Genomic DNA, 11,809 nt, shown 5'->3' with positions numbered 1-11,809 from the left:
CTGTTTATATCAAAGTAAATAAAAATGGATATGAACCATGTATTTATATCTGTTACGTATTCGAATTTATGTACACTCGTGAATATGTTCGCCTGACATGATTGGGAATAGGCATTGCGCCCTCGCCGACGTAGTTTGAATCCATATGAATCCGTTGTTGAGGGCGCAATAACTATCGCCGACCATGTTAGGGTCTGTTAGGGTATGAGTATGGGAGACTAACTTGGTGTACCTTGTCAGTCATCTACACTGCTGGTCGCCAATACAGTTTTACCATTTTCAACATATACTAACCTTTTTTCATTCTTAGAATACGAATACGATATATTTTTGCTATAATTCTATTGGTGCACGCCTCATAAACTTCATCTGTTGAAAATATAATTTTACTCCCAATATTGCCATGTCTCTTGTGATCAGAGGAGCACGTGACACTAAGACGTCATCGATATTAGGCTAAAAATCTGCTTCGCGGATTCGTCGATTTTTACATTTCCTGTTTGCGTCTTATCTTATGTGTTAGACTGAATGATGATCTAGACTTCTGAAGAAGAGTAGTGATTGTGCACAATGGGAGAATACATAATTATACAGTTATGTATAAATAAGACCCAATAAATAATATTTTATTAAATATTCATCCATCACACACAATAACTAATTGGTGCCACGCCCTGCATTCCGATGTATTATTACACTCCACTGGTAGTGACGATTATGAACGTACAGCATATGTTCTCCTGGTGACAGCTCGGACCATGATTATTAATCAGTATACATACACAAGTGCGTCATTTAGTTCATTTCATATATCCTATTCACATTGCAAGCCACTTATCAGCAAAAACAACCAGGTCGTGAATTCAAAATGGGTCTAACGATGGCGATCCTAAAAGTGTTATTACTGTGTTGCTACTCGCAGATAATTCTCACTGGTACGTATGTCGATCATAATCTGGGTATGAGAGGAAGAGGAATATTGCTTTTATATTAATATACACAATTGTGGCCTGCGATGGAAATAAATTGACAGATCTAAGTAATTATGTCATTCGGCGGAATGTATATTTTGTTTGATTTACTGAGACACAATTTATTAAAGACTTAAAGTGTGTCAATATGTTGTTCTCTATTGCATTTTGGCATACACACAGGGTATGTAGTAATTTACGCCCGGCTTTAAGTATATTAATAATCATGTACTTTTAATTGGATCGTACACATTAGCATTATCCCACGTAACTTTACAGGTATTGGTTCATTATTTCATATACTAACAACACTTCCTTTTTAATTAGTTTGTGGTAAATTATGATCTATTGTATTTCCAAAAAAGAAAAAACACGCACATCTACAATCTATAGTGTTAATATCTAACAAATGGCCCAATTTACTAAAACTAGTTTACCACTGTCACGAACACAGTCAGGGTGCTATGGAGTTTATTTGATTTGTTATATTAAGTTGAAAATTATGTCGATTTATGTTATAGGTTTATAATTTTAATTGGCAAGATTATTGGTAACTATAACATACTTACCCGGTAATAAATATATATATGTCTTTTATTATATCACCCACACTGACCGTTTACCATATGGATCAATCAGAAAAAAGGGCTGTATATATTTGTACTTTGAAAAATACGTAAAAATCATTGGACGATAATACATAAATATGTCAAATTACAAAGTTACTAATTCGCAATCATATACAGATGGAATAATTATGTTCAATTTAATGTTTGTTTGATGTCAAAATACTGAGCAACACCCACGTAAGCTAATGCCGATTTTGTTATTCTTTAATGTTTTCACCAACGTCCACTTTGCCTTCCAGCAATAATTTCAGTTGTATTAAATGTTCTAGTCTAATTTGTAATTTTGTTGTGTTATTGATGTTTAAAAATAGAACAAAAATTCTAATAACCCTTTCCGAAAATGCCACAATAGTTCCGACGAATGTGCTTCGTCCAAACAATTGTACTGTCCGGATGAATTATATTTAATAATAAATTATACATGAGAATATTATGTAACGCTATTATAGCTGCCATTGGCGAGTATTATGCTCATTCTGTCATAAGAGATGTTTTTATTGGTTGTTGTCTATAATTTCTTGATGTCTTTTAGTATAACATGTATCCTTCACAACCTTGCTAGTGTCCACAGCAATATATACACCAGTATGTGCGCGTAACTTTCTTGTACGTGTTTTGGGATAGTGTTATTCATAATCCATGCTAATTGATGTGTAGTTATCTTCTCCAGCCAAGGACCATTATGAATGGCCGGCTTTAGCGAAACTGTGCGATTCGGACAATTATGTGTAGTTAGCATTCTTCGGGACAGTTAATGACTTTATCGTATAGTGTCCGCAACATCATCAGTTAATAATACACCTCGCTTCCAATGGAAGCAGTGAAACTCATATGGGAAGTTGTCAACAGAATAATGAGACACAATGGTTTGTTGACACTTGTCTTTCTATTGTATCTTCACGCCATGCGTGATTGTTTTAGTGAAAAATTATCGCAAGTCACCCAAGGTTTCAGTACACCTCTGAAAACACAAAACAATTTCTAATAGACAAACAAGGTTATTTTGTAGAAACTATAGCAATATGTCTGTGTTTGATAAGTATTCATCCCTCGTACTCTCACCTGGGTTATTGAAAATTAGGTCAAAAAACAACTAATGTAGTAGTAGAGGGGAAAAACATTCACTGGATTAAATTTAGGGATTTGATGTTGCATGCACATTCACTATGCCTTTAACTTAACTGACCCGTAAAGAAATCAATACTTGTATTCTACGATGAATATTCACTGGATATTAATTTAGAGCATGAGCCCGACGAGTCACGTGAGTTGCGCCCTCAGCGGTGCTCCAAACAATCAGCGAAGATCAGAAAAACCCGATTTATAATTAAGTCCGATACAGGCTTATATTCAGAGTCGAATTATATATGCACCGATTACTGCTATCCTAAACAATATGTAATCGTTACACTCATCACCAAGACCGCGTCTCTAAATACACCGTGTCGCAGTTAATCCAATGTCAATGTGAGGTACAAACTTGGACATGCTTTTGTAAAACATTGTGTATTCATTTATTATTATGCTCCACAAAGAACATGCTTCGTAATCTACCGTATCATAGCAACAAAATGAAGATCATTTTCCATCGTAATTGTATTTCTATTTTTAATCCTGTTTCAATCACAGCCGCGTTTATCTTCAAAAACAAACCCGACCCGTGTGAAAAATACCGATGTAAGCAACAGGGTGAGGTATGTATTTCATACAAGGGAATGTTTGCCCTGTGTAAATGTGTCAACATTAAAGATTGCCCGTCAACGTATCAACCAGTCTGCACAAACCACGGCGACCTCTACCACAACCAATGCCACCTGGACGCCACGGCATGCATCAAAGGTATCAAGATCCCTGCAAAATCGTGCAAAAACATCGGTATGTACAAAACATCGTCTGTATTTGTTGATAGACTGCAGTGCTTTCGCCGATAGTTAAAGTGGGAGGGTCGTTACCTGCGCACGCGCTGGAATTGAGTCCCGAGCAATGATAACAAACGCTAAAAACGCTAAGGCTCATGGGTTGACGCTTGTTTGTAAACAATGACACACTATGACACGCATGCGCAGGTGACGGCACCCCCGCTTTAAAAATATCATAAATGTGCATGTAATTAGCATCACGTTCTACTATTGAGCTGAACCACGAAATAGAGCCAATACATATTACAATTACCAATAACTGCTTTACATACATTTACGTATATTTATAACGAGTCGTGTTAGACACTTTTTTGTAATTTACTGTATTTAATTACACAAATAGTTCTAATATCTATTAAGTAATAATAATAATAATTTCCACTATGTTTAGTTCGACAAATACGAAATCGATGAATTGGTTCGTCGAAAAGTGATTTCGCCGTATATCATAGATATCATGTTGTTCATGAATACATGGCGTTATATTTTTACTCGAACATCATCGCACTTTTGAAATCTGACTGATGCTTTGATGTGTATATTTCCAGGTGAAGATTACACCACCGAAATGCCGCTCAGTACCGATGCACATGACTGGCCATCTTTCAGCACGGACACCCCTCTCAGCACGGATATCCCTCTCAGCACGGATACCCCTCTCAGCTCGGATATCCCTCTCAGTACGGACATCCCTCTCAGTACGGACACCCCTCTCAGTACGGACACCCCTCTCAGTACGGACACTCCACACCACTGGCACAAAAAGGGAAAACGCTTTTTTTAATAATAATTACACAATTCATGTATCACCATTTGCACATGTCGGTTGTTATTATTGTTATTCATAAAAGTAAGTGTAATTGTACGTAGGATGAATAAATAAACAAGTAAGCAGTGCCGAGTATTAGAGCACCTCATTTCAAACAACAACTTTGATGTCCATAGTTACGACCAACAAACGAAACAAGTGTTTTGGTCATTTCACGCGTTACTCTGACAAGGTGCCGTAAGTGGCGCCCTCTGCCGACTGCTCCAACCAAAGTATGTCACTTCGGCAACATAGCACGTCGACTGTTATTATTCATGAATGAACAAGTCCCCACGATTCTAACGAAATCCTTTCTAAAAACTTATTTGTTGTACGTAATAATAAAATATATAGTTAAAATAAAATAAAATAAATTCACGCCATAAAATACATCAGACGATTGATTGCAACTAATTGTATGGTTCATTCCTAAATAAATTAGCACGCACTAAGATTTTTACATAAAACACCAGTAATGAAAACCGTAACATTTTACTTTTGAAAAAAAGATTCTAATATATGAGCATACATGTGTTTTGTATGTACAGCAGTGAGCGGTGTACAGAGTCGAAACAAGATTTCATCCTTGGCAAATAAAACTCGAACCAAATATGCACGTTTGCATAGGGGCTCGATGTCTCGTGTTAGTATTTCAAGGTAGAGATGCAGGTTCGTGGGCACTTGGGAGTGAATTTCTTTTTTGCTTTTTATTATCCAAACAGTCTTGGCTATAGACTGTTAAAATTTTGTAGAATTGTGAATAGGGGAACATACTAAAAAAAACTATTTTAAAATATAGATAACAGGTGCATATAGTCTCTTTTGAATGCTTAGCAAGATTTAGTAGGGCTGTACATAAATCATAAAAAAGAAACGTGGTGAAAAAAGAAATGACGGGATTTCCATATTATGCACAATATTTAATTTGTAACAAAACGATAATACATTTAAATTTGGAACTGTTACAGCCATTTTAATTATGGGCATTAGCAAACTTCTTACTGAGTGAATTGTTATGCAAATTAGCAATTATCTCAGCTTCTTTTTAGTGCACATCACAGAACTTTAAAAAAATAGCTCCTAGACGCTTTGACCTTTTAATTTGAAATTATCACAAATGAGTGACAATGTGTTCAAATCTTCAAAACGCCGGATGTACAGATGTACCCATAAACCAATTTTGACAGGAAACAGAAGCATGGTTTAGAAGCTATTTTTTTTAAATCACTTTTGACCAAAAAAAAAGCACATTTTTGTGCACATTTCAAACTACAGTGTTCATAAAAAAATACTAACAACATTTTTCAAAGTCATACAATAAGCTTTTCGAAAATATATAGTTTTGTGGACAAGGGAGATCATCTTGGTTTCCTCATTAACTAATTAAAATACCTGTCACGTAAACTGCATCTCTACCTTCAGTAATCTAGACGACATTTTGTATTTGTAATACTGGTGGCTGTCACTGCATATAAACACTGATATTGGATTATGATTTATCATTAACTAAAAGCCGCCACATTATTGTAGCACCCGGTAATCGTGTTCGTTCGATGAAGCAAATTCATTCTCTAATACATATGCACTGATTGGTTGTATGTAGGCTTGAATAAGACTAGTCGCTATGAGAGTACTTCATTTAGTGTGTTTTCACTGTGAATGTGAATGAATAACGCGACAACATGCAACATTTTTACGACAAGTATTAATCCAATGTGGTCCCTCTATATACCATTACCAATCGATGACTTTATCCATTCTATCCAAAATAAAAAAAAAAAATTATAAAAAGGTGATTCGATGAAAATCCCAAATATGACAAATTCAACTATATTGATATTGGCAACATTAAAAAAGTTGACCCAACAACTACTCACTCTAAATATACGAGTCCGTCATTTGGAAACTAGTTGCTTTACGTTAAAAATTGATGGTTTGAGACACGTATGTAGGCCGAGATCATCAACGAGCGCCCCCTGTACTTCAAAATAATAAACAATACTGCTGTAGTTGCTTCTGTTGTTGTTGTTGTTGTTGTTGTTATTGTTAATACACATGGATGACTTTCTGTGCCTGCATTTCTAATTTACCAACAATGTATTGCCACCGCTAAATATTTTTGTTGAGTTTGGGAGAAATCAAGGTTATTATTATTATTATTATTATTATTATTATTATTATTATTATTATTATTATTATTCAAACAACAAAGAAAAACGAATACACAACAGAAAATTACAACATATAACAATAGAGTCCGTAAACTATTACATAATTCAATATACCTTAAAAAATACATGTCAAGTGAATCTAACATTGTCCCACTTTTGTCTCAATTTGTTTTGGCCTTCCAGATTAGAAATGGCGATGTCAGTCTGGTGGCTACACTTAAATATTGGGATCATTGAACAAAATCGTGGTTTGATTTTTTTAAGTTTAGAGTGATAAATGTGAAGTTTACAGAGCAAGATCAAATTACCTATCAGTGCCGAGTGTTTATCATTACCTAATAATATATCTTTTAATGTGAAATGGTGAATATCTATATAGTCAGTTTGGTCTTTAATCCATTTAACAAAAAGTGATCAAAAAACTAATGCAATCGCATTCATAAAATAAATGTTCTATAGTTTCCAGACTCGACTGGCAGAATGTGCACAGAGCAGTTTCTGTTTTTCCCATTTTAATAAAACTATAGTTTGTAGCTAAAAACCTATGAATGATTTTATATTGAAAGGCTTGCAATTTGGTTTCTTTGGTTATTTTGAACGGTCTAGCAAATATTAAATGCCATTCATTATCTGGCTCGCCTAAAATTGATTCCCATTTATACATGATTTTACTTGGAAATTGTGTAATTTCATTCACTAGATGGTTATAGACATTTTTTGAAGGTTTTCCAGTGAAAATTAACAAGTTCAGCATGTTTTCCTTCTTTTTCTATTTCCGTTTTCCATTTCTTTGGAATTGATAATAAAGTCGATTGGTATGTAATAAAATCACTTTTCAAGTTATATTGTTGTTGGAACTCTCCGTATGACATAAATGTTCCATCTGGATTAACTAAATCATTAACGTAGTTTATTCCTTCGTTGTGCCACTTTGAAATAAATATAGTTTTGTTACCTTTTTGAATTTCCCAGTTAAACCACAATGTTTGACCCAGACAGTCCTTTGCTGTCTTAATTTGTCTAGTACTATCTGTCACCCTGCTCCATATGTTCGTTATTTCCCGCCAAAATTCATTACTAACCTGATCGCATATTGTACGTAGCCCATTGCTCATATAATTCCAAACAAATTTCCCACCACAGAAAGCAAAAACTATGTTAAACATTTGTTTCCATGGACTGGAACTTTGGATTGAGAGAGACCTTTTTATCCAGGACACCTTCTGACTTTTAATTACGCTCGTTATGTGTGGTATTTTCACTCCTCCAGAGTATATATTATTTACCAGAATTGTTCTACTAACCCTATCCCCCTTACCATTCCATACAAAATTATATAACAATTGTTCTAATTCTTTTATTTTTTGTGAAGGTGAAGGCAGGATTGAGAATAAATCATTAAATTTTGGCAATATTAGGCTTTCGATGACAGTTATTTTTCCAATTATCGTCAGGTTTCTTTGTTTCCAAATGTTCAGCAGCCGTTTACTTTCCTTAATTTTATCTCAAAAGTTTATTTCAATAAGATTGGTTAAGCTCGAGTTTAATGTGATACCTAGAATTTTTAAATTACCTTCAGTCCACATTAAGTTACGATTTGTATTAATTCTTTCTTTTCCGTTTCGTTTAGCGCCAAACCAAATCGCGTGTGTTTTTTCATAATTTGTTTGAAGGCCTGATAGCACTTTAAAGTCATCGAGTACTTTAAAGACTGCTTTTAACGATTTTTTCGTCCCATCAATGATGATGAATGTATCGTCGGCATATTGTCAGAGTAAAAATTGTGAGCCTGAAATTACTACACCCCTGATTTGTGGATTCGATTTTATAGCTTGAGCTAACAATTCAACACAAATAATGAACAGATATGGGGACAATAGATCTCCTTGTCTAACACCTCTTTGTAAATCAATTTTATTAGAGACATGGCCATTGCTAATAATATAGCTATTTATATCTTTATAAAATATGCGTACCCAATTTCTTATATTTTCTCCAAAGCCAAATTTATGTAATGCTTTATCAAGAAAAGCCCATTCCAACGAATCAAATGCTTTTTCAAAGACGACTAACAATAATAACCCAGGGATATTATATTGTTTAGCATAATGCATTATATCATACAGGAGACGAGTATTTTCACCTATATATCTATTGTTTACATACCCTACTTGGGATTCACTGATAATTTGGAGGAGAACCTTCTTTAATCGTCTTGAAATGCACGAACACGACGTCGCAATTTTATAATCAATATTCAACAGAGAAATCGGTCTCCAATTCTTTAGAAATCTCTCATCTCTGTTCGGCTTCGGAAGTAGTGTGATAATCCCTTGCCTCTGGGTGACTGACATTTTATCTGCCATGTAGGCGTGTTAAATAGAGCGAACAACAAAATAGTTTATGTCTGGCCAAAAGAATTTGTAAAAATCGACTGTGAAACCATCGCTTCCCAGCGATATTCCGTTTCCCATATTACTCAATGCTATCGAACATTCGTCTTTAGTAATGCTTCCCTCACATAGTCGTGACTCATCATCAGAAAGTGATTTAGTATCCAACTTAAAACATTGTTCTCTTAGTTCACAATTTTCATCATTGTTAATGTTTTGTTTAGTACTATTCTGTAAAATTGTTCTTGTTCGTTTAGTATTATTTTTTGGTCTGTAATAGTTATTTCCTCGTCTATTGTATTTTTAATAAGGGTGGTCATTACTTTATTCACATAATTTCTCTATTCTAGGCTCAGAAAATATTTTTTTCTCCGTATTCCACCCACCGAGCACGTGATCGGATTATTATTGCATCTAAATGTTCCCTTCTCATAACCTCCCACTCTACCCGTTTTTTCATCTAATTGGACAATTAATTGAATGTTAGACTCGATGCTTATTAGCTCTTCTAATCTCTCAATTTCCGATATTATATTTTTTTTGTCTTGTCGATTTTTTTTTCCTACGACCTGAATATTTAATTGACACCCCCCTAATACTAAACTTTAATGTTTCAAAAAATAATTGATCGTCTATATTAAATTTGACACTCTGTATTCTGGTCTTGCTCTGCATAAATGTTAAATACAGGTTTTAACCAGTCTTACATACTCTGGATCTTTAAGTAAGGAACTATTAAACTTCCAGAAACCGCGCCCTCTTTGTACCAGGGTAAAATTGCAGTAGATTTTAACCAGTGAATGATCAGTCCAGTCTGTAGCCAGGTTCAACGTTGGAATTGTTGATTATAGTCTGAATGTCAGGGGATACTAAAAAATAATTTAAACGACTCTGTTTCGTGGTTCTATTTGTTCTCCAAGTACATCGTTTTTTTGGTAGGGTGCTGTACCCGCCAAATATCCGCTAATTGGTAATTCTGGATAATATTTTTCACCTCTTTATCTGCCTTTGGATTATTTTTACGTTTATAAAAATTTATGTCAAGTTCGGTGTTTTGAACTAAATTCCAGTCGCAAACCCGGCAATTATACTCTGATTCCCGATGATATTTATTTCATTTTGTAACTCTTTATAAAACTGGGGGGTTGTCCTCATTTGGGCCATAAATTAAAACGAGTGTAAAACGAAAATCACCAACTGACAAATCTATCAGGACATAATTCCCCATATCATCAGCTTTTTACGCATGGCTTTCGAATTCGAAATTACCGGTAAATAAAATAGTGACTCCTCTGCTATTGCTGCGACCGGAGCTAAAAAAACATTTATTACCCCATTCTGTCCGCCTGAGATCTTCCACTTCAGTAGTTGAATGGGTATATTGAAGACAGTAAATAGATGCTTGCTGTTCTCGGAGCCATGCAAATACGTCTGTCCTTTTTTTTGTACTCGCCTAAGCCTCTGACGTTCAGTGACACCATCTGTAAGTTAGCCATAATTATGTTATTGGATCACTACAGGACTCAAAAAACAAAACACAAAAGGGGAGAAAAAATACAAGTTAACAAAGAAACAAAGAAAAAACTGAAAAAAAACATTTAGAAATAAACAGATAACATAACTTATGCACTTGCATATTTTGTTGCCAGCTCATCAGAGACGAGACAAAGAGCAACCCGACTCAAAATCACTAACATGTTCGCTGTCCACGTAACCCTGTAGTGTATCAATCTAACTTTGCTAACCAGTAAATGTGTGAAAACCTGGCAGACATGATTCATCATGGTAGCCAATCACATCTAAATCTATCTTAGCATCTAAATCACCATTTAGTAGCATCAAACATTTCCAATCTCACCTGTACGAATACCGGTTATCAAATGTCGTGGTTTTATCTAATTTTGTATTACCAAACAGTGACCGACCTGGCACTGTAATTACGAATTCACTGTGTCATACCAAGATTGCCACACCTGTTGGTTTAGCTATTGACAGTTTTTGTACTCAGATTAACATTACAAAGGATATTAATTACTTTCGTGACAGCCAATTTTCTTTCAAATTTCTATGTCTGTGGGGCAAAAAAAATAAATGAAAAACTAAAAGCACTTGCTAGGAAAGAATTATTTCTACTGAATCTCACTTTCACCGTTTTTTTTTCAAAGAAAACAAATTTCTCATGCTAACATTCCATAATATTTTGTAACCTTTTCACAATGGTCATCCTTTAAATAATTGTTTGTTAATGTACAGTTTTCCGTTTCTAAACACCACAGTTTTACCACTTTCCCACGCTTGTTTCATAACGTAATTTAGCCTTTTCTTTTCTAACACACCAGCTCGTGGCAAATCAGTAATAATATAAGTTGCAGAGTCTTGAAGTATCTGTTTCTGTGTTTTCATAATGTTTATCTTTGTCGGTCGTTTGTGAAGCTTCACTATAATGTGCCTGGGTTTTTGCGACCGAATTTTGCCCGTACGATGTGCATTTTCAACTTCATCCACCGCAATACCAAACTTGTCTCCTAGAAATCAAGATTTTTATGGTTTAAGAGACACATTGGTATAATTTTAGCAACTTTGAGAGTAATTCTAACAGCGTAATTTTACTGATTTTATGACTGTCACAGTGCGTCAACAAAATTAAAAAAAAAACTAATTTAATTTGAGAGAATTGAAAACGGCGAAGACCATATATGGTGAATCACTAAATAAAACGTCAATATTTAAATATGCCGATCAGTTAACTAAAACAATTATTGCTAAGTCGTCAAATGAGCCATATTGTGGCATCTTTGGAGATGACGTCGCAATTTCGAATTTCGACCGTTCAGACCGCCTGAATGGTACATTGGATATCGAGTTGTGATATCAAAAATATTCTATGGGTTATATCACATAACAAGCATGGTGCATGG

At 34.7% G+C, this 11,809-nt stretch overlaps 1 long non-coding RNA gene across 1 annotated transcript; it reads right to left on the bottom strand.

Moving 5' to 3' along the window:
- Positions 1 to 3,826: 3,826 nt before the first annotated feature.
- Positions 3,827 to 10,821, bottom strand: LOC144348036 (uncharacterized). Its single transcript, XR_013419764.1, has 3 exons — positions 10,750 to 10,821; positions 10,224 to 10,372; positions 3,827 to 4,272 (listed from the first exon to the last, which is right to left on the bottom strand). It is a non-coding gene; the product is annotated as an uncharacterized LOC144348036 (long non-coding RNA).
- Positions 10,822 to 11,809: the final 988 nt, after the last annotated feature.

Source organism: Saccoglossus kowalevskii, chromosome 7, assembly GCF_978046115.1.
Source record: "Saccoglossus kowalevskii chromosome 7, keSacKowa6.1, whole genome shotgun sequence".
Classification (NCBI taxonomy): domain Eukaryota; kingdom Metazoa; phylum Hemichordata; class Enteropneusta; family Harrimaniidae; genus Saccoglossus; species Saccoglossus kowalevskii.
Note: the sequence above shows the minus strand (reverse complement) of the source record. Positions and strands in the feature narration are given on the sequence as shown.